The sequence below is a fragment of the Zea mays genome, chromosome 2 (assembly GCF_902167145.1).
Source record: "Zea mays cultivar B73 chromosome 2, Zm-B73-REFERENCE-NAM-5.0, whole genome shotgun sequence".
Lineage (NCBI taxonomy): Eukaryota > Viridiplantae > Streptophyta > Magnoliopsida > Poales > Poaceae > Zea > Zea mays.
In genome coordinates, this window is record NC_050097.1 from 227,623,109 (window position 1) to 227,638,412 (window position 15,304).

A 15,304-nucleotide genomic window follows, 5' to 3' on the forward strand; every position below is an offset into this window, starting at 1 on the left:
AGGATGTCCAGTGCCGTGGGCGAGCCGAGCACGGAGGTGTGGGCATAAGAGGAAGGAGGACGCAGGATATGACGGATGCGATCATACCAGCACTAAAGCACCGGATCCCATCAGAACTCCGAAGTTAAGCGTGCTTGGGCGAGAGTAGTACTAGGATGGGTGACCTCCTGGGAAGTCCTCGTGTTGCATTCCTTTTTTTTGGTTTTATTTTTGTTTGTTTTTCGAACACCAAACCATAGTAAAAATGGGTGACCGTTCTCGTGTTAAATTACCTTTTATTTGTTTTAAGGGGCGTTTTTTCGGGTACTTTGTGCGGAGGAAGGATGTCCAGTGCCGTGGGCGAGCCGAGCACGGAGGTGTGGGCATAAGAGGAAGGAGGACGCAGGATATGACGGATGCGATCATACCAGCACTAAAGCACCGGATCCCATCAGAACTCCGAAGTTAAGCGTGCTTGGGCGAGAGTAGTACTAGGATGGGTGACCTCCTGGGAAGTCCTCGTGTTGCATTCCTTTTTTTTGGTTTTATTTTTGTTTGTTTTTCGAACACCAAACCATAGTAAAAATGGGTGACCGTTCTCGTGTTAAATTACCTTTTATTTGTTTTAAGGGGCGTTTTTCGGGTACTTTGTGCGGAGGAAGGATGTCCAGTGCCGTGGGCGAGCCGAGCACGGAGGTGTGGGCATAAGAGGAAGGAGGACGCAGGATATGACGGATGCGATCATACCAGCACTAAAGCACCGGATCCCATCAGAACTCCGAAGTTAAGCGTGCTTGGGCGAGAGTAGTACTAGGATGGGTGACCTCCTGGGAAGTCCTCGTGTTGCATTCCTTTTTTTTGGTTTTATTTTTGTTTGTTTTTCGAACACCAAACCATAGTAAAAATGGGTGACCGTTCTCGTGTTAAATTACCTTTTATTTGTTTTAAGGGGCGTTTTTCGGGTACTTTGTGCGGAGGAAGGATGTCCAGTGCCGTGGGCGAGCCGAGCACGGAGGTGTGGGCATAAGAGGAAGGAGGACGCAGGATATGACGGATGCGATCATACCAGCACTAAAGCACCGGATCCCATCAGAACTCCGAAGTTAAGCGTGCTTGGGCGAGAGTAGTACTAGGATGGGTGACCTCCTGGGAAGTCCTCGTGTTGCATTCCTTTTTTTTGGTTTTATTTTTGTTTGTTTTTCGAACACCAAACCATAGTAAAAATGGGTGACCGTTCTCGTGTTAAATTACCTTTTATTTGTTTTAAGGGGCGTTTTTCGGGTACTTTGTGCGGAGGAAGGATGTCCAGTGCCGTGGGCGAGCCGAGCACGGAGGTGTGGGCATAAGAGGAAGGAGGACGCAGGATATGACGGATGCGATCATACCAGCACTAAAGCACCGGATCCCATCAGAACTCCGAAGTTAAGCGTGCTTGGGCGAGAGTAGTACTAGGATGGGTGACCTCCTGGGAAGTCCTCGTGTTGCATTCCTTTTTTTTGGTTTTATTTTTGTTTGTTTTTCGAACACCAAACCATAGTAAAAATGGGTGACCGTTCTCGTGTTAAATTACCTTTTATTTGTTTTAAGGGGCGTTTTTCGGGTACTTTGTGCGGAGGAAGGATGTCCAGTGCCGTGGGCGAGCCGAGCACGGAGGTGTGGGCATAAGAGGAAGGAGGACGCAGGATATGACGGATGCGATCATACCAGCACTAAAGCACCGGATCCCATCAGAACTCCGAAGTTAAGCGTGCTTGGGCGAGAGTAGTACTAGGATGGGTGACCTCCTGGGAAGTCCTCGTGTTGCATTCCTTTTTTTTTGGTTTTATTTTTGTTTGTTTTTCGAACACCAAACCATAGTAAAAATGGGTGACCGTTCTCGTGTTAAATTACCTTTTATTTGTTTTAAGGGGCGTTTTTCGGGTACTTTGTGCGGAGGAAGGATGTCCAGTGCCGTGGGCGAGCCGAGCACGGAGGTGTGGGCATAAGAGGAAGGAGGACGCAGGATATGACGGATGCGATCATACCAGCACTAAAGCACCGGATCCCATCAGAACTCCGAAGTTAAGCGTGCTTGGGCGAGAGTAGTACTAGGATGGGTGACCTCCTGGGAAGTCCTCGTGTTGCATTCCTTTTTTTTTGGTTTTATTTTTGTTTGTTTTTCGAACACCAAACCATAGTAAAAATGGGTGACCGTTCTCGTGTTAAATTACCTTTTATTTGTTTTAAGGGGCGTTTTTTCGGGTACTTTGTGCGGAGGAAGGATGTCCAGTGCCGTGGGCGAGCCGAGCACGGAGGTGTGGGCATAAGAGGAAGGAGGACGCAGGATATGACGGATGCGATCATACCAGCACTAAAGCACCGGATCCCATCAGAACTCCGAAGTTAAGCGTGCTTGGGCGAGAGTAGTACTAGGATGGGTGACCTCCTGGGAAGTCCTCGTGTTGCATTCCTTTTTTTTTGGTTTTATTTTTGTTTGTTTTTCGAACACCAAACCATAGTAAAAATGGGTGACCGTTCTCGTGTTAAATTACCTTTTATTTGTTTTAAGGGGCGTTTTTTCGGGTACTTTGTGCGGAGGAAGGATGTCCAGTGCCGTGGGCGAGCCGAGCACGGAGGTGTGGGCATAAGAGGAAGGAGGACGCAGGATATGACGGATGCGATCATACCAGCACTAAAGCACCGGATCCCATCAGAACTCCGAAGTTAAGCGTGCTTGGGCGAGAGTAGTACTAGGATGGGTGACCTCCTGGGAAGTCCTCGTGTTGCATTCCTTTTTTTTTGGTTTTATTTTTGTTTGTTTTTCGAACACCAAACCATAGTAAAAATGGGTGACCGTTCTCGTGTTAAATTACCTTTTATTTGTTTTAAGGGGCGTTTTTCGGGTACTTTGTGCGGAGGAAGGATGTCCAGTGCCGTGGGCGAGCCGAGCACGGAGGTGTGGGCATAAGAGGAAGGAGGACGCAGGATATGACGGATGCGATCATACCAGCACTAAAGCACCGGATCCCATCAGAACTCCGAAGTTAAGCGTGCTTGGGCGAGAGTAGTACTAGGATGGGTGACCTCCTGGGAAGTCCTCGTGTTGCATTCCTTTTTTTTTGGTTTTATTTTTGTTTGTTTTTCGAACACCAAACCATAGTAAAAATGGGTGACCGTTCTCGTGTTAAATTACCTTTTATTTGTTTTAAGGGGCGTTTTTCGGGTACTTTGTGCGGAGGAAGGATGTCCAGTGCCGTGGGCGAGCCGAGCACGGAGGTGTGGGCATAAGAGGAAGGAGGACGCAGGATATGACGGATGCGATCATACCAGCACTAAAGCACCGGATCCCATCAGAACTCCGAAGTTAAGCGTGCTTGGGCGAGAGTAGTACTAGGATGGGTGACCTCCTGGGAAGTCCTCGTGTTGCATTCCTTTTTTTTGGTTTTATTTTTGTTTGTTTTTCGAACACCAAACCATAGTAAAAATGGGTGACCGTTCTCGTGTTAAATTACCTTTTATTTGTTTTAAGGGGCGTTTTTTCGGGTACTTTGTGCGGAGGAAGGATGTCCAGTGCCGTGGGCGAGCCGAGCACGGAGGTGTGGGCATAAGAGGAAGGAGGACGCAGGATATGACGGATGCGATCATACCAGCACTAAAGCACCGGATCCCATCAGAACTCCGAAGTTAAGCGTGCTTGGGCGAGAGTAGTACTAGGATGGGTGACCTCCTGGGAAGTCCTCGTGTTGCATTCCTTTTTTTTTGGTTTTATTTTTGTTTGTTTTTCGAACACCAAACCATAGTAAAAATGGGTGACCGTTCTCGTGTTAAATTACCTTTTATTTGTTTTAAGGGGCGTTTTTCGGGTACTTTGTGCGGAGGAAGGATGTCCAGTGCCGTGGGCGAGCCGAGCACGGAGGTGTGGGCATAAGAGGAAGGAGGACGCAGGATATGACGGATGCGATCATACCAGCACTAAAGCACCGGATCCCATCAGAACTCCGAAGTTAAGCGTGCTTGGGCGAGAGTAGTACTAGGATGGGTGACCTCCTGGGAAGTCCTCGTGTTGCATTCCTTTTTTTTTGGTTTTATTTTTGTTTGTTTTTCGAACACCAAACCATAGTAAAAATGGGTGACCGTTCTCGTGTTAAATTACCTTTTATTTGTTTTAAGGGGCGTTTTTCGGGTACTTTGTGCGGAGGAAGGATGTCCAGTGCCGTGGGCGAGCCGAGCACGGAGGTGTGGGCATAAGAGGAAGGAGGACGCAGGATATGACGGATGCGATCATACCAGCACTAAAGCACCGGATCCCATCAGAACTCCGAAGTTAAGCGTGCTTGGGCGAGAGTAGTACTAGGATGGGTGACCTCCTGGGAAGTCCTCGTGTTGCATTCCTTTTTTTTTGGTTTTATTTTTGTTTGTTTTTCGAACACCAAACCATAGTAAAAATGGGTGACCGTTCTCGTGTTAAATTACCTTTTATTTGTTTTAAGGGGCGTTTTTCGGGTACTTTGTGCGGAGGAAGGATGTCCAGTGCCGTGGGCGAGCCGAGCACGGAGGTGTGGGCATAAGAGGAAGGAGGACGCAGGATATGACGGATGCGATCATACCAGCACTAAAGCACCGGATCCCATCAGAACTCCGAAGTTAAGCGTGCTTGGGCGAGAGTAGTACTAGGATGGGTGACCTCCTGGGAAGTCCTCGTGTTGCATTCCTTTTTTTTGGTTTTATTTTTGTTTGTTTTTCGAACACCAAACCATAGTAAAAATGGGTGACCGTTCTCGTGTTAAATTACCTTTTATTTGTTTTAAGGGGCGTTTTTCGGGTACTTTGTGCGGAGGAAGGATGTCCAGTGCCGTGGGCGAGCCGAGCACGGAGGTGTGGGCATAAGAGGAAGGAGGACGCAGGATATGACGGATGCGATCATACCAGCACTAAAGCACCGGATCCCATCAGAACTCCGAAGTTAAGCGTGCTTGGGCGAGAGTAGTACTAGGATGGGTGACCTCCTGGGAAGTCCTCGTGTTGCATTCCTTTTTTTTTGGTTTTATTTTTGTTTGTTTTTCGAACACCAAACCATAGTAAAAATGGGTGACCGTTCTCGTGTTAAATTACCTTTTATTTGTTTTAAGGGGCGTTTTTCGGGTACTTTGTGCGGAGGAAGGATGTCCAGTGCCGTGGGCGAGCCGAGCACGGAGGTGTGGGCATAAGAGGAAGGAGGACGCAGGATATGACGGATGCGATCATACCAGCACTAAAGCACCGGATCCCATCAGAACTCCGAAGTTAAGCGTGCTTGGGCGAGAGTAGTACTAGGATGGGTGACCTCCTGGGAAGTCCTCGTGTTGCATTCCTTTTTTTTTGGTTTTATTTTTGTTTGTTTTTCGAACACCAAACCATAGTAAAAATGGGTGACCGTTCTCGTGTTAAATTACCTTTTATTTGTTTTAAGGGGCGTTTTTCGGGTACTTTGTGCGGAGGAAGGATGTCCAGTGCCGTGGGCGAGCCGAGCACGGAGGTGTGGGCATAAGAGGAAGGAGGACGCAGGATATGACGGATGCGATCATACCAGCACTAAAGCACCGGATCCCATCAGAACTCCGAAGTTAAGCGTGCTTGGGCGAGAGTAGTACTAGGATGGGTGACCTCCTGGGAAGTCCTCGTGTTGCATTCCTTTTTTTTTGGTTTTATTTTTGTTTGTTTTTCGAACACCAAACCATAGTAAAAATGGGTGACCGTTCTCGTGTTAAATTACCTTTTATTTGTTTTAAGGGGCGTTTTTCGGGTACTTTGTGCGGAGGAAGGATGTCCAGTGCCGTGGGCGAGCCGAGCACGGAGGTGTGGGCATAAGAGGAAGGAGGACGCAGGATATGACGGATGCGATCATACCAGCACTAAAGCACCGGATCCCATCAGAACTCCGAAGTTAAGCGTGCTTGGGCGAGAGTAGTACTAGGATGGGTGACCTCCTGGGAAGTCCTCGTGTTGCATTCCTTTTTTTTTGGTTTTATTTTTGTTTGTTTTTCGAACACCAAACCATAGTAAAAATGGGTGACCGTTCTCGTGTTAAATTACCTTTTATTTGTTTTAAGGGGCGTTTTTCGGGTACTTTGTGCGGAGGAAGGATGTCCAGTGCCGTGGGCGAGCCGAGCACGGAGGTGTGGGCATAAGAGGAAGGAGGACGCAGGATATGACGGATGCGATCATACCAGCACTAAAGCACCGGATCCCATCAGAACTCCGAAGTTAAGCGTGCTTGGGCGAGAGTAGTACTAGGATGGGTGACCTCCTGGGAAGTCCTCGTGTTGCATTCCTTTTTTTTTGGTTTTATTTTTGTTTGTTTTTCGAACACCAAACCATAGTAAAAATGGGTGACCGTTCTCGTGTTAAATTACCTTTTATTTGTTTTAAGGGGCGTTTTTCGGGTACTTTGTGCGGAGGAAGGATGTCCAGTGCCGTGGGCGAGCCGAGCACGGAGGTGTGGGCATAAGAGGAAGGAGGACGCAGGATATGACGGATGCGATCATACCAGCACTAAAGCACCGGATCCCATCAGAACTCCGAAGTTAAGCGTGCTTGGGCGAGAGTAGTACTAGGATGGGTGACCTCCTGGGAAGTCCTCGTGTTGCATTCCTTTTTTTTTGGTTTTATTTTTGTTTGTTTTTCGAACACCAAACCATAGTAAAAATGGGTGACCGTTCTCGTGTTAAATTACCTTTTATTTGTTTTAAGGGGCGTTTTTTCGGGTACTTTGTGCGGAGGAAGGATGTCCAGTGCCGTGGGCGAGCCGAGCACGGAGGTGTGGGCATAAGAGGAAGGAGGACGCAGGATATGACGGATGCGATCATACCAGCACTAAAGCACCGGATCCCATCAGAACTCCGAAGTTAAGCGTGCTTGGGCGAGAGTAGTACTAGGATGGGTGACCTCCTGGGAAGTCCTCGTGTTGCATTCCTTTTTTTTTGGTTTTATTTTTGTTTGTTTTTCGAACACCAAACCATAGTAAAAATGGGTGACCGTTCTCGTGTTAAATTACCTTTTATTTGTTTTAAGGGGCGTTTTTCGGGTACTTTGTGCGGAGGAAGGATGTCCAGTGCCGTGGGCGAGCCGAGCACGGAGGTGTGGGCATAAGAGGAAGGAGGACGCAGGATATGACGGATGCGATCATACCAGCACTAAAGCACCGGATCCCATCAGAACTCCGAAGTTAAGCGTGCTTGGGCGAGAGTAGTACTAGGATGGGTGACCTCCTGGGAAGTCCTCGTGTTGCATTCCTTTTTTTTTGGTTTTATTTTTGTTTGTTTTTCGAACACCAAACCATAGTAAAAATGGGTGACCGTTCTCGTGTTAAATTACCTTTTATTTGTTTTAAGGGGCGTTTTTCGGGTACTTTGTGCGGAGGAAGGATGTCCAGTGCCGTGGGCGAGCCGAGCACGGAGGTGTGGGCATAAGAGGAAGGAGGACGCAGGATATGACGGATGCGATCATACCAGCACTAAAGCACCGGATCCCATCAGAACTCCGAAGTTAAGCGTGCTTGGGCGAGAGTAGTACTAGGATGGGTGACCTCCTGGGAAGTCCTCGTGTTGCATTCCTTTTTTTTTGGTTTTATTTTTGTTTGTTTTTCGAACACCAAACCATAGTAAAAATGGGTGACCGTTCTCGTGTTAAATTACCTTTTATTTGTTTTAAGGGGCGTTTTTCGGGTACTTTGTGCGGAGGAAGGATGTCCAGTGCCGTGGGCGAGCCGAGCACGGAGGTGTGGGCATAAGAGGAAGGAGGACGCAGGATATGACGGATGCGATCATACCAGCACTAAAGCACCGGATCCCATCAGAACTCCGAAGTTAAGCGTGCTTGGGCGAGAGTAGTACTAGGATGGGTGACCTCCTGGGAAGTCCTCGTGTTGCATTCCTTTTTTTTTGGTTTTATTTTTGTTTGTTTTTCGAACACCAAACCATAGTAAAAATGGGTGACCGTTCTCGTGTTAAATTACCTTTTATTTGTTTTAAGGGGCGTTTTTTCGGGTACTTTGTGCGGAGGAAGGATGTCCAGTGCCGTGGGCGAGCCGAGCACGGAGGTGTGGGCATAAGAGGAAGGAGGACGCAGGATATGACGGATGCGATCATACCAGCACTAAAGCACCGGATCCCATCAGAACTCCGAAGTTAAGCGTGCTTGGGCGAGAGTAGTACTAGGATGGGTGACCTCCTGGGAAGTCCTCGTGTTGCATTCCTTTTTTTTTGGTTTTATTTTTGTTTGTTTTTCGAACACCAAACCATAGTAAAAATGGGTGACCGTTCTCGTGTTAAATTACCTTTTATTTGTTTTAAGGGGCGTTTTTCGGGTACTTTGTGCGGAGGAAGGATGTCCAGTGCCGTGGGCGAGCCGAGCACGGAGGTGTGGGCATAAGAGGAAGGAGGACGCAGGATATGACGGATGCGATCATACCAGCACTAAAGCACCGGATCCCATCAGAACTCCGAAGTTAAGCGTGCTTGGGCGAGAGTAGTACTAGGATGGGTGACCTCCTGGGAAGTCCTCGTGTTGCATTCCTTTTTTTTTGGTTTTATTTTTGTTTGTTTTTCGAACACCAAACCATAGTAAAAATGGGTGACCGTTCTCGTGTTAAATTACCTTTTATTTGTTTTAAGGGGCGTTTTTTCGGGTACTTTGTGCGGAGGAAGGATGTCCAGTGCCGTGGGCGAGCCGAGCACGGAGGTGTGGGCATAAGAGGAAGGAGGACGCAGGATATGACGGATGCGATCATACCAGCACTAAAGCACCGGATCCCATCAGAACTCCGAAGTTAAGCGTGCTTGGGCGAGAGTAGTACTAGGATGGGTGACCTCCTGGGAAGTCCTCGTGTTGCATTCCTTTTTTTTTGGTTTTATTTTTGTTTGTTTTTCGAACACCAAACCATAGTAAAAATGGGTGACCGTTCTCGTGTTAAATTACCTTTTATTTGTTTTAAGGGGCGTTTTTCGGGTACTTTGTGCGGAGGAAGGATGTCCAGTGCCGTGGGCGAGCCGAGCACGGAGGTGTGGGCATAAGAGGAAGGAGGACGCAGGATATGACGGATGCGATCATACCAGCACTAAAGCACCGGATCCCATCAGAACTCCGAAGTTAAGCGTGCTTGGGCGAGAGTAGTACTAGGATGGGTGACCTCCTGGGAAGTCCTCGTGTTGCATTCCTTTTTTTTTGGTTTTATTTTTGTTTGTTTTTCGAACACCAAACCATAGTAAAAATGGGTGACCGTTCTCGTGTTAAATTACCTTTTATTTGTTTTAAGGGGCGTTTTTCGGGTACTTTGTGCGGAGGAAGGATGTCCAGTGCCGTGGGCGAGCCGAGCACGGAGGTGTGGGCATAAGAGGAAGGAGGACGCAGGATATGACGGATGCGATCATACCAGCACTAAAGCACCGGATCCCATCAGAACTCCGAAGTTAAGCGTGCTTGGGCGAGAGTAGTACTAGGATGGGTGACCTCCTGGGAAGTCCTCGTGTTGCATTCCTTTTTTTTTGGTTTTATTTTTGTTTGTTTTTCGAACACCAAACCATAGTAAAAATGGGTGACCGTTCTCGTGTTAAATTACCTTTTATTTGTTTTAAGGGGCGTTTTTCGGGTACTTTGTGCGGAGGAAGGATGTCCAGTGCCGTGGGCGAGCCGAGCACGGAGGTGTGGGCATAAGAGGAAGGAGGACGCAGGATATGACGGATGCGATCATACCAGCACTAAAGCACCGGATCCCATCAGAACTCCGAAGTTAAGCGTGCTTGGGCGAGAGTAGTACTAGGATGGGTGACCTCCTGGGAAGTCCTCGTGTTGCATTCCTTTTTTTTTGGTTTTATTTTTGTTTGTTTTTCGAACACCAAACCATAGTAAAAATGGGTGACCGTTCTCGTGTTAAATTACCTTTTATTTGTTTTAAGGGGCGTTTTTCGGGTACTTTGTGCGGAGGAAGGATGTCCAGTGCCGTGGGCGAGCCGAGCACGGAGGTGTGGGCATAAGAGGAAGGAGGACGCAGGATATGACGGATGCGATCATACCAGCACTAAAGCACCGGATCCCATCAGAACTCCGAAGTTAAGCGTGCTTGGGCGAGAGTAGTACTAGGATGGGTGACCTCCTGGGAAGTCCTCGTGTTGCATTCCTTTTTTTTTGGTTTTATTTTTGTTTGTTTTTCGAACACCAAACCATAGTAAAAATGGGTGACCGTTCTCGTGTTAAATTACCTTTTATTTGTTTTAAGGGGCGTTTTTCGGGTACTTTGTGCGGAGGAAGGATGTCCAGTGCCGTGGGCGAGCCGAGCACGGAGGTGTGGGCATAAGAGGAAGGAGGACGCAGGATATGACGGATGCGATCATACCAGCACTAAAGCACCGGATCCCATCAGAACTCCGAAGTTAAGCGTGCTTGGGCGAGAGTAGTACTAGGATGGGTGACCTCCTGGGAAGTCCTCGTGTTGCATTCCTTTTTTTTTGGTTTTATTTTTGTTTGTTTTTCGAACACCAAACCATAGTAAAAATGGGTGACCGTTCTCGTGTTAAATTACCTTTTATTTGTTTTAAGGGGCGTTTTTCGGGTACTTTGTGCGGAGGAAGGATGTCCAGTGCCGTGGGCGAGCCGAGCACGGAGGTGTGGGCATAAGAGGAAGGAGGACGCAGGATATGACGGATGCGATCATACCAGCACTAAAGCACCGGATCCCATCAGAACTCCGAAGTTAAGCGTGCTTGGGCGAGAGTAGTACTAGGATGGGTGACCTCCTGGGAAGTCCTCGTGTTGCATTCCTTTTTTTTTGGTTTTATTTTTGTTTGTTTTTCGAACACCAAACCATAGTAAAAATGGGTGACCGTTCTCGTGTTAAATTACCTTTTATTTGTTTTAAGGGGCGTTTTTCGGGTACTTTGTGCGGAGGAAGGATGTCCAGTGCCGTGGGCGAGCCGAGCACGGAGGTGTGGGCATAAGAGGAAGGAGGACGCAGGATATGACGGATGCGATCATACCAGCACTAAAGCACCGGATCCCATCAGAACTCCGAAGTTAAGCGTGCTTGGGCGAGAGTAGTACTAGGATGGGTGACCTCCTGGGAAGTCCTCGTGTTGCATTCCTTTTTTTTTGGTTTTATTTTTGTTTGTTTTTCGAACACCAAACCATAGTAAAAATGGGTGACCGTTCTCGTGTTAAATTACCTTTTATTTGTTTTAAGGGGCGTTTTTCGGGTACTTTGTGCGGAGGAAGGATGTCCAGTGCCGTGGGCGAGCCGAGCACGGAGGTGTGGGCATAAGAGGAAGGAGGACGCAGGATATGACGGATGCGATCATACCAGCACTAAAGCACCGGATCCCATCAGAACTCCGAAGTTAAGCGTGCTTGGGCGAGAGTAGTACTAGGATGGGTGACCTCCTGGGAAGTCCTCGTGTTGCATTCCTTTTTTTTTGGTTTTATTTTTGTTTGTTTTTCGAACACCAAACCATAGTAAAAATGGGTGACCGTTCTCGTGTTAAATTACCTTTTATTTGTTTTAAGGGGCGTTTTTCGGGTACTTTGTGCGGAGGAAGGATGTCCAGTGCCGTGGGCGAGCCGAGCACGGAGGTGTGGGCATAAGAGGAAGGAGGACGCAGGATATGACGGATGCGATCATACCAGCACTAAAGCACCGGATCCCATCAGAACTCCGAAGTTAAGCGTGCTTGGGCGAGAGTAGTACTAGGATGGGTGACCTCCTGGGAAGTCCTCGTGTTGCATTCCTTTTTTTTTGGTTTTATTTTTGTTTGTTTTTCGAACACCAAACCATAGTAAAAATGGGTGACCGTTCTCGTGTTAAATTACCTTTTATTTGTTTTAAGGGGCGTTTTTCGGGTACTTTGTGCGGAGGAAGGATGTCCAGTGCCGTGGGCGAGCCGAGCACGGAGGTGTGGGCATAAGAGGAAGGAGGACGCAGGATATGACGGATGCGATCATACCAGCACTAAAGCACCGGATCCCATCAGAACTCCGAAGTTAAGCGTGCTTGGGCGAGAGTAGTACTAGGATGGGTGACCTCCTGGGAAGTCCTCGTGTTGCATTCCTTTTTTTTTGGTTTTATTTTTGTTTGTTTTTCGAACACCAAACCATAGTAAAAATGGGTGACCGTTCTCGTGTTAAATTACCTTTTATTTGTTTTAAGGGGCGTTTTTCGGGTACTTTGTGCGGAGGAAGGATGTCCAGTGCCGTGGGCGAGCCGAGCACGGAGGTGTGGGCATAAGAGGAAGGAGGACGCAGGATATGACGGATGCGATCATACCAGCACTAAAGCACCGGATCCCATCAGAACTCCGAAGTTAAGCGTGCTTGGGCGAGAGTAGTACTAGGATGGGTGACCTCCTGGGAAGTCCTCGTGTTGCATTCCTTTTTTTTTGGTTTTATTTTTGTTTGTTTTTCGAACACCAAACCATAGTAAAAATGGGTGACCGTTCTCGTGTTAAATTACCTTTTATTTGTTTTAAGGGGCGTTTTTCGGGTACTTTGTGCGGAGGAAGGATGTCCAGTGCCGTGGGCGAGCCGAGCACGGAGGTGTGGGCATAAGAGGAAGGAGGACGCAGGATATGACGGATGCGATCATACCAGCACTAAAGCACCGGATCCCATCAGAACTCCGAAGTTAAGCGTGCTTGGGCGAGAGTAGTACTAGGATGGGTGACCTCCTGGGAAGTCCTCGTGTTGCATTCCTTTTTTTTTGGTTTTATTTTTGTTTGTTTTTCGAACACCAAACCATAGTAAAAATGGGTGACCGTTCTCGTGTTAAATTACCTTTTATTTGTTTTAAGGGGCGTTTTTCGGGTACTTTGTGCGGAGGAAGGATGTCCAGTGCCGTGGGCGAGCCGAGCACGGAGGTGTGGGCATAAGAGGAAGGAGGACGCAGGATATGACGGATGCGATCATACCAGCACTAAAGCACCGGATCCCATCAGAACTCCGAAGTTAAGCGTGCTTGGGCGAGAGTAGTACTAGGATGGGTGACCTCCTGGGAAGTCCTCGTGTTGCATTCCTTTTTTTTTGGTTTTATTTTTGTTTGTTTTTCGAACACCAAACCATAGTAAAAATGGGTGACCGTTCTCGTGTTAAATTACCTTTTATTTGTTTTAAGGGGCGTTTTTCGGGTACTTTGTGCGGAGGAAGGATGTCCAGTGCCGTGGGCGAGCCGAGCACGGAGGTGTGGGCATAAGAGGAAGGAGGACGCAGGATATGACGGATGCGATCATACCAGCACTAAAGCACCGGATCCCATCAGAACTCCGAAGTTAAGCGTGCTTGGGCGAGAGTAGTACTAGGATGGGTGACCTCCTGGGAAGTCCTCGTGTTGCATTCCTTTTTTTTTGGTTTTATTTTTGTTTGTTTTTCGAACACCAAACCATAGTAAAAATGGGTGACCGTTCTCGTGTTAAATTACCTTTTATTTGTTTTAAGGGGCGTTTTTCGGGTACTTTGTGCGGAGGAAGGATGTCCAGTGCCGTGGGCGAGCCGAGCACGGAGGTGTGGGCATAAGAGGAAGGAGGACGCAGGATATGACGGATGCGATCATACCAGCACTAAAGCACCGGATCCCATCAGAACTCCGAAGTTAAGCGTGCTTGGGCGAGAGTAGTACTAGGATGGGTGACCTCCTGGGAAGTCCTCGTGTTGCATTCCTTTTTTTTTGGTTTTATTTTTGTTTGTTTTTCGAACACCAAACCATAGTAAAAATGGGTGACCGTTCTCGTGTTAAATTACCTTTTATTTGTTTTAAGGGGCGTTTTTCGGGTACTTTGTGCGGAGGAAGGATGTCCAGTGCCGTGGGCGAGCCGAGCACGGAGGTGTGGGCATAAGAGGAAGGAGGACGCAGGATATGACGGATGCGATCATACCAGCACTAAAGCACCGGATCCCATCAGAACTCCGAAGTTAAGCGTGCTTGGGCGAGAGTAGTACTAGGATGGGTGACCTCCTGGGAAGTCCTCGTGTTGCATTCCTTTTTTTTTGGTTTTATTTTTGTTTGTTTTTCGAACACCAAACCATAGTAAAAATGGGTGACCGTTCTCGTGTTAAATTACCTTTTATTTGTTTTAAGGGGCGTTTTTCGGGTACTTTGTGCGGAGGAAGGATGTCCAGTGCCGTGGGCGAGCCGAGCACGGAGGTGTGGGCATAAGAGGAAGGAGGACGCAGGATATGACGGATGCGATCATACCAGCACTAAAGCACCGGATCCCATCAGAACTCCGAAGTTAAGCGTGCTTGGGCGAGAGTAGTACTAGGATGGGTGACCTCCTGGGAAGTCCTCGTGTTGCATTCCTTTTTTTTTGGTTTTATTTTTGTTTGTTTTTCGAACACCAAACCATAGTAAAAATGGGTGACCGTTCTCGTGTTAAATTACCTTTTATTTGTTTTAAGGGGCGTTTTTCGGGTACTTTGTGCGGAGGAAGGATGTCCAGTGCCGTGGGCGAGCCGAGCACGGAGGTGTGGGCATAAGAGGAAGGAGGACGCAGGATATGACGGATGCGATCATACCAGCACTAAAGCACCGGATCCCATCAGAACTCCGAAGTTAAGCGTGCTTGGGCGAGAGTAGTACTAGGATGGGTGACCTCCTGGGAAGTCCTCGTGTTGCATTCCTTTTTTTTTGGTTTTATTTTTGTTTGTTTTTCGAACACCAAACCATAGTAAAAATGGGTGACCGTTCTCGTGTTAAATTACCTTTTATTTGTTTTAAGGGGCGTTTTTTCGGGTACTTTGTGCGGAGGAAGGATGTCCAGTGCCGTGGGCGAGCCGAGCACGGAGGTGTGGGCATAAGAGGAAGGAGGACGCAGGATATGACGGATGCGATCATACCAGCACTAAAGCACCGGATCCCATCAGAACTCCGAAGTTAAGCGTGCTTGGGCGAGAGTAGTACTAGGATGGGTGACCTCCTGGGAAGTCCTCGTGTTGCATTCCTTTTTTTTTGGTTTTATTTTTGTTTGTTTTTCGAACACCAAACCATAGTAAAAATGGGTGACCGTTCTCGTGTTAAATTACCTTTTATTTGTTTTAAGGGGCGTTTTTTCGGGTACTTTGTGCGGAGGAAGGATGTCCAGTGCCGTGGGCGAGCCGAGCACGGAGGTGTGGGCATAAGAGGAAGGAGGACGCAGGATATGACGGATGCGATCATACCAGCACTAAAGCACCGGATCCCATCAGAACTCCGAAGTTAAGCGTGCTTGGGCGAGAGTAGTACTAGGATGGGTGACCTCCTGGGAAGTCCTCGTGTTGCATTCCTTTTTTTTTGGTTTTATTTTTGTTTGTTTTTCGAACACCAAACCATAGTAAAAATGGGTGACCGTTCTCG

The 15,304-nt window shown here is 47.8% G+C and overlaps 48 non-coding genes across 48 annotated transcripts; all 48 read left to right on the plus strand.

Annotated features, from left to right (window-relative positions):
• The first annotated feature begins 73 nt into the window (after positions 1 to 73).
• On the plus strand, positions 74 to 192 carry LOC111591107 (5S ribosomal RNA). The gene has a single exon (XR_004856853.1). It is a non-coding gene; the product is annotated as a 5S ribosomal RNA (ribosomal RNA).
• Positions 193 to 393: 201 nt separating this feature from the next.
• LOC111591108 (5S ribosomal RNA) lies at positions 394 to 512 on the plus strand. The gene has a single exon (XR_004856854.1). It is a non-coding gene; the product is annotated as a 5S ribosomal RNA (ribosomal RNA).
• A 200-nt stretch (positions 513 to 712) lies between these two features.
• Positions 713 to 831, plus strand: LOC111591109 (5S ribosomal RNA). The gene has a single exon (XR_004856855.1). It is a non-coding gene; the product is annotated as a 5S ribosomal RNA (ribosomal RNA).
• Positions 832 to 1,031: 200 nt separating this feature from the next.
• LOC111591110 (5S ribosomal RNA) lies at positions 1,032 to 1,150 on the plus strand. The gene has a single exon (XR_004856856.1). It is a non-coding gene; the product is annotated as a 5S ribosomal RNA (ribosomal RNA).
• Positions 1,151 to 1,350: 200 nt separating this feature from the next.
• Positions 1,351 to 1,469, plus strand: LOC111591111 (5S ribosomal RNA). The gene has a single exon (XR_004856857.1). It is a non-coding gene; the product is annotated as a 5S ribosomal RNA (ribosomal RNA).
• A 200-nt stretch (positions 1,470 to 1,669) lies between these two features.
• Positions 1,670 to 1,788, plus strand: LOC111591112 (5S ribosomal RNA). Its single transcript, XR_004856858.1, has one exon. It is a non-coding gene; the product is annotated as a 5S ribosomal RNA (ribosomal RNA).
• A 201-nt stretch (positions 1,789 to 1,989) lies between these two features.
• LOC118476591 (5S ribosomal RNA) lies at positions 1,990 to 2,108 on the plus strand. Its single transcript, XR_004856859.1, has one exon. It is a non-coding gene; the product is annotated as a 5S ribosomal RNA (ribosomal RNA).
• Positions 2,109 to 2,310: 202 nt separating this feature from the next.
• On the plus strand, positions 2,311 to 2,429 carry LOC111591114 (5S ribosomal RNA). The gene has a single exon (XR_004856861.1). It is a non-coding gene; the product is annotated as a 5S ribosomal RNA (ribosomal RNA).
• Positions 2,430 to 2,631: 202 nt separating this feature from the next.
• Positions 2,632 to 2,750, plus strand: LOC111591116 (5S ribosomal RNA). The gene has a single exon (XR_004856862.1). It is a non-coding gene; the product is annotated as a 5S ribosomal RNA (ribosomal RNA).
• A 201-nt stretch (positions 2,751 to 2,951) lies between these two features.
• On the plus strand, positions 2,952 to 3,070 carry LOC118476593 (5S ribosomal RNA). Its single transcript, XR_004856863.1, has one exon. It is a non-coding gene; the product is annotated as a 5S ribosomal RNA (ribosomal RNA).
• A 201-nt stretch (positions 3,071 to 3,271) lies between these two features.
• On the plus strand, positions 3,272 to 3,390 carry LOC118476594 (5S ribosomal RNA). The gene has a single exon (XR_004856864.1). It is a non-coding gene; the product is annotated as a 5S ribosomal RNA (ribosomal RNA).
• A 201-nt stretch (positions 3,391 to 3,591) lies between these two features.
• On the plus strand, positions 3,592 to 3,710 carry LOC118476595 (5S ribosomal RNA). The gene has a single exon (XR_004856865.1). It is a non-coding gene; the product is annotated as a 5S ribosomal RNA (ribosomal RNA).
• A 201-nt stretch (positions 3,711 to 3,911) lies between these two features.
• LOC111591120 (5S ribosomal RNA) lies at positions 3,912 to 4,030 on the plus strand. The gene has a single exon (XR_004856557.1). It is a non-coding gene; the product is annotated as a 5S ribosomal RNA (ribosomal RNA).
• A 201-nt stretch (positions 4,031 to 4,231) lies between these two features.
• On the plus strand, positions 4,232 to 4,350 carry LOC118476455 (5S ribosomal RNA). The gene has a single exon (XR_004856558.1). It is a non-coding gene; the product is annotated as a 5S ribosomal RNA (ribosomal RNA).
• Positions 4,351 to 4,551: 201 nt separating this feature from the next.
• LOC118476456 (5S ribosomal RNA) lies at positions 4,552 to 4,670 on the plus strand. The gene has a single exon (XR_004856559.1). It is a non-coding gene; the product is annotated as a 5S ribosomal RNA (ribosomal RNA).
• Positions 4,671 to 4,870: 200 nt separating this feature from the next.
• On the plus strand, positions 4,871 to 4,989 carry LOC118476457 (5S ribosomal RNA). Its single transcript, XR_004856560.1, has one exon. It is a non-coding gene; the product is annotated as a 5S ribosomal RNA (ribosomal RNA).
• A 201-nt stretch (positions 4,990 to 5,190) lies between these two features.
• On the plus strand, positions 5,191 to 5,309 carry LOC118476458 (5S ribosomal RNA). Its single transcript, XR_004856561.1, has one exon. It is a non-coding gene; the product is annotated as a 5S ribosomal RNA (ribosomal RNA).
• Positions 5,310 to 5,510: 201 nt separating this feature from the next.
• LOC118476460 (5S ribosomal RNA) lies at positions 5,511 to 5,629 on the plus strand. Its single transcript, XR_004856563.1, has one exon. It is a non-coding gene; the product is annotated as a 5S ribosomal RNA (ribosomal RNA).
• A 201-nt stretch (positions 5,630 to 5,830) lies between these two features.
• Positions 5,831 to 5,949, plus strand: LOC118476461 (5S ribosomal RNA). Its single transcript, XR_004856564.1, has one exon. It is a non-coding gene; the product is annotated as a 5S ribosomal RNA (ribosomal RNA).
• Positions 5,950 to 6,150: 201 nt separating this feature from the next.
• On the plus strand, positions 6,151 to 6,269 carry LOC118476462 (5S ribosomal RNA). The gene has a single exon (XR_004856565.1). It is a non-coding gene; the product is annotated as a 5S ribosomal RNA (ribosomal RNA).
• A 201-nt stretch (positions 6,270 to 6,470) lies between these two features.
• LOC118476463 (5S ribosomal RNA) lies at positions 6,471 to 6,589 on the plus strand. Its single transcript, XR_004856566.1, has one exon. It is a non-coding gene; the product is annotated as a 5S ribosomal RNA (ribosomal RNA).
• Positions 6,590 to 6,791: 202 nt separating this feature from the next.
• On the plus strand, positions 6,792 to 6,910 carry LOC118476464 (5S ribosomal RNA). The gene has a single exon (XR_004856567.1). It is a non-coding gene; the product is annotated as a 5S ribosomal RNA (ribosomal RNA).
• A 201-nt stretch (positions 6,911 to 7,111) lies between these two features.
• Positions 7,112 to 7,230, plus strand: LOC118476465 (5S ribosomal RNA). Its single transcript, XR_004856568.1, has one exon. It is a non-coding gene; the product is annotated as a 5S ribosomal RNA (ribosomal RNA).
• Positions 7,231 to 7,431: 201 nt separating this feature from the next.
• Positions 7,432 to 7,550, plus strand: LOC118476466 (5S ribosomal RNA). Its single transcript, XR_004856569.1, has one exon. It is a non-coding gene; the product is annotated as a 5S ribosomal RNA (ribosomal RNA).
• Positions 7,551 to 7,751: 201 nt separating this feature from the next.
• On the plus strand, positions 7,752 to 7,870 carry LOC118476467 (5S ribosomal RNA). The gene has a single exon (XR_004856570.1). It is a non-coding gene; the product is annotated as a 5S ribosomal RNA (ribosomal RNA).
• A 202-nt stretch (positions 7,871 to 8,072) lies between these two features.
• Positions 8,073 to 8,191, plus strand: LOC118476468 (5S ribosomal RNA). Its single transcript, XR_004856571.1, has one exon. It is a non-coding gene; the product is annotated as a 5S ribosomal RNA (ribosomal RNA).
• Positions 8,192 to 8,392: 201 nt separating this feature from the next.
• On the plus strand, positions 8,393 to 8,511 carry LOC118476469 (5S ribosomal RNA). The gene has a single exon (XR_004856572.1). It is a non-coding gene; the product is annotated as a 5S ribosomal RNA (ribosomal RNA).
• A 202-nt stretch (positions 8,512 to 8,713) lies between these two features.
• Positions 8,714 to 8,832, plus strand: LOC118476470 (5S ribosomal RNA). The gene has a single exon (XR_004856574.1). It is a non-coding gene; the product is annotated as a 5S ribosomal RNA (ribosomal RNA).
• A 201-nt stretch (positions 8,833 to 9,033) lies between these two features.
• Positions 9,034 to 9,152, plus strand: LOC118476471 (5S ribosomal RNA). The gene has a single exon (XR_004856575.1). It is a non-coding gene; the product is annotated as a 5S ribosomal RNA (ribosomal RNA).
• Positions 9,153 to 9,353: 201 nt separating this feature from the next.
• Positions 9,354 to 9,472, plus strand: LOC118476472 (5S ribosomal RNA). The gene has a single exon (XR_004856576.1). It is a non-coding gene; the product is annotated as a 5S ribosomal RNA (ribosomal RNA).
• Positions 9,473 to 9,673: 201 nt separating this feature from the next.
• On the plus strand, positions 9,674 to 9,792 carry LOC118476473 (5S ribosomal RNA). The gene has a single exon (XR_004856577.1). It is a non-coding gene; the product is annotated as a 5S ribosomal RNA (ribosomal RNA).
• Positions 9,793 to 9,993: 201 nt separating this feature from the next.
• LOC118476474 (5S ribosomal RNA) lies at positions 9,994 to 10,112 on the plus strand. Its single transcript, XR_004856578.1, has one exon. It is a non-coding gene; the product is annotated as a 5S ribosomal RNA (ribosomal RNA).
• A 201-nt stretch (positions 10,113 to 10,313) lies between these two features.
• On the plus strand, positions 10,314 to 10,432 carry LOC118476475 (5S ribosomal RNA). Its single transcript, XR_004856579.1, has one exon. It is a non-coding gene; the product is annotated as a 5S ribosomal RNA (ribosomal RNA).
• Positions 10,433 to 10,633: 201 nt separating this feature from the next.
• LOC118476476 (5S ribosomal RNA) lies at positions 10,634 to 10,752 on the plus strand. The gene has a single exon (XR_004856580.1). It is a non-coding gene; the product is annotated as a 5S ribosomal RNA (ribosomal RNA).
• A 201-nt stretch (positions 10,753 to 10,953) lies between these two features.
• On the plus strand, positions 10,954 to 11,072 carry LOC118476477 (5S ribosomal RNA). The gene has a single exon (XR_004856581.1). It is a non-coding gene; the product is annotated as a 5S ribosomal RNA (ribosomal RNA).
• Positions 11,073 to 11,273: 201 nt separating this feature from the next.
• LOC118476478 (5S ribosomal RNA) lies at positions 11,274 to 11,392 on the plus strand. The gene has a single exon (XR_004856582.1). It is a non-coding gene; the product is annotated as a 5S ribosomal RNA (ribosomal RNA).
• Positions 11,393 to 11,593: 201 nt separating this feature from the next.
• On the plus strand, positions 11,594 to 11,712 carry LOC118476479 (5S ribosomal RNA). The gene has a single exon (XR_004856583.1). It is a non-coding gene; the product is annotated as a 5S ribosomal RNA (ribosomal RNA).
• Positions 11,713 to 11,913: 201 nt separating this feature from the next.
• LOC118476480 (5S ribosomal RNA) lies at positions 11,914 to 12,032 on the plus strand. The gene has a single exon (XR_004856585.1). It is a non-coding gene; the product is annotated as a 5S ribosomal RNA (ribosomal RNA).
• Positions 12,033 to 12,233: 201 nt separating this feature from the next.
• Positions 12,234 to 12,352, plus strand: LOC118476481 (5S ribosomal RNA). The gene has a single exon (XR_004856586.1). It is a non-coding gene; the product is annotated as a 5S ribosomal RNA (ribosomal RNA).
• Positions 12,353 to 12,553: 201 nt separating this feature from the next.
• LOC118476482 (5S ribosomal RNA) lies at positions 12,554 to 12,672 on the plus strand. Its single transcript, XR_004856587.1, has one exon. It is a non-coding gene; the product is annotated as a 5S ribosomal RNA (ribosomal RNA).
• A 201-nt stretch (positions 12,673 to 12,873) lies between these two features.
• On the plus strand, positions 12,874 to 12,992 carry LOC118476483 (5S ribosomal RNA). The gene has a single exon (XR_004856588.1). It is a non-coding gene; the product is annotated as a 5S ribosomal RNA (ribosomal RNA).
• Positions 12,993 to 13,193: 201 nt separating this feature from the next.
• On the plus strand, positions 13,194 to 13,312 carry LOC118476484 (5S ribosomal RNA). Its single transcript, XR_004856589.1, has one exon. It is a non-coding gene; the product is annotated as a 5S ribosomal RNA (ribosomal RNA).
• Positions 13,313 to 13,513: 201 nt separating this feature from the next.
• On the plus strand, positions 13,514 to 13,632 carry LOC118476485 (5S ribosomal RNA). The gene has a single exon (XR_004856590.1). It is a non-coding gene; the product is annotated as a 5S ribosomal RNA (ribosomal RNA).
• Positions 13,633 to 13,833: 201 nt separating this feature from the next.
• LOC118476486 (5S ribosomal RNA) lies at positions 13,834 to 13,952 on the plus strand. Its single transcript, XR_004856591.1, has one exon. It is a non-coding gene; the product is annotated as a 5S ribosomal RNA (ribosomal RNA).
• A 201-nt stretch (positions 13,953 to 14,153) lies between these two features.
• LOC118476487 (5S ribosomal RNA) lies at positions 14,154 to 14,272 on the plus strand. The gene has a single exon (XR_004856592.1). It is a non-coding gene; the product is annotated as a 5S ribosomal RNA (ribosomal RNA).
• A 201-nt stretch (positions 14,273 to 14,473) lies between these two features.
• LOC118476488 (5S ribosomal RNA) lies at positions 14,474 to 14,592 on the plus strand. The gene has a single exon (XR_004856593.1). It is a non-coding gene; the product is annotated as a 5S ribosomal RNA (ribosomal RNA).
• A 202-nt stretch (positions 14,593 to 14,794) lies between these two features.
• LOC118476489 (5S ribosomal RNA) lies at positions 14,795 to 14,913 on the plus strand. Its single transcript, XR_004856594.1, has one exon. It is a non-coding gene; the product is annotated as a 5S ribosomal RNA (ribosomal RNA).
• A 202-nt stretch (positions 14,914 to 15,115) lies between these two features.
• Positions 15,116 to 15,234, plus strand: LOC118476490 (5S ribosomal RNA). The gene has a single exon (XR_004856596.1). It is a non-coding gene; the product is annotated as a 5S ribosomal RNA (ribosomal RNA).
• Positions 15,235 to 15,304: the final 70 nt, after the last annotated feature.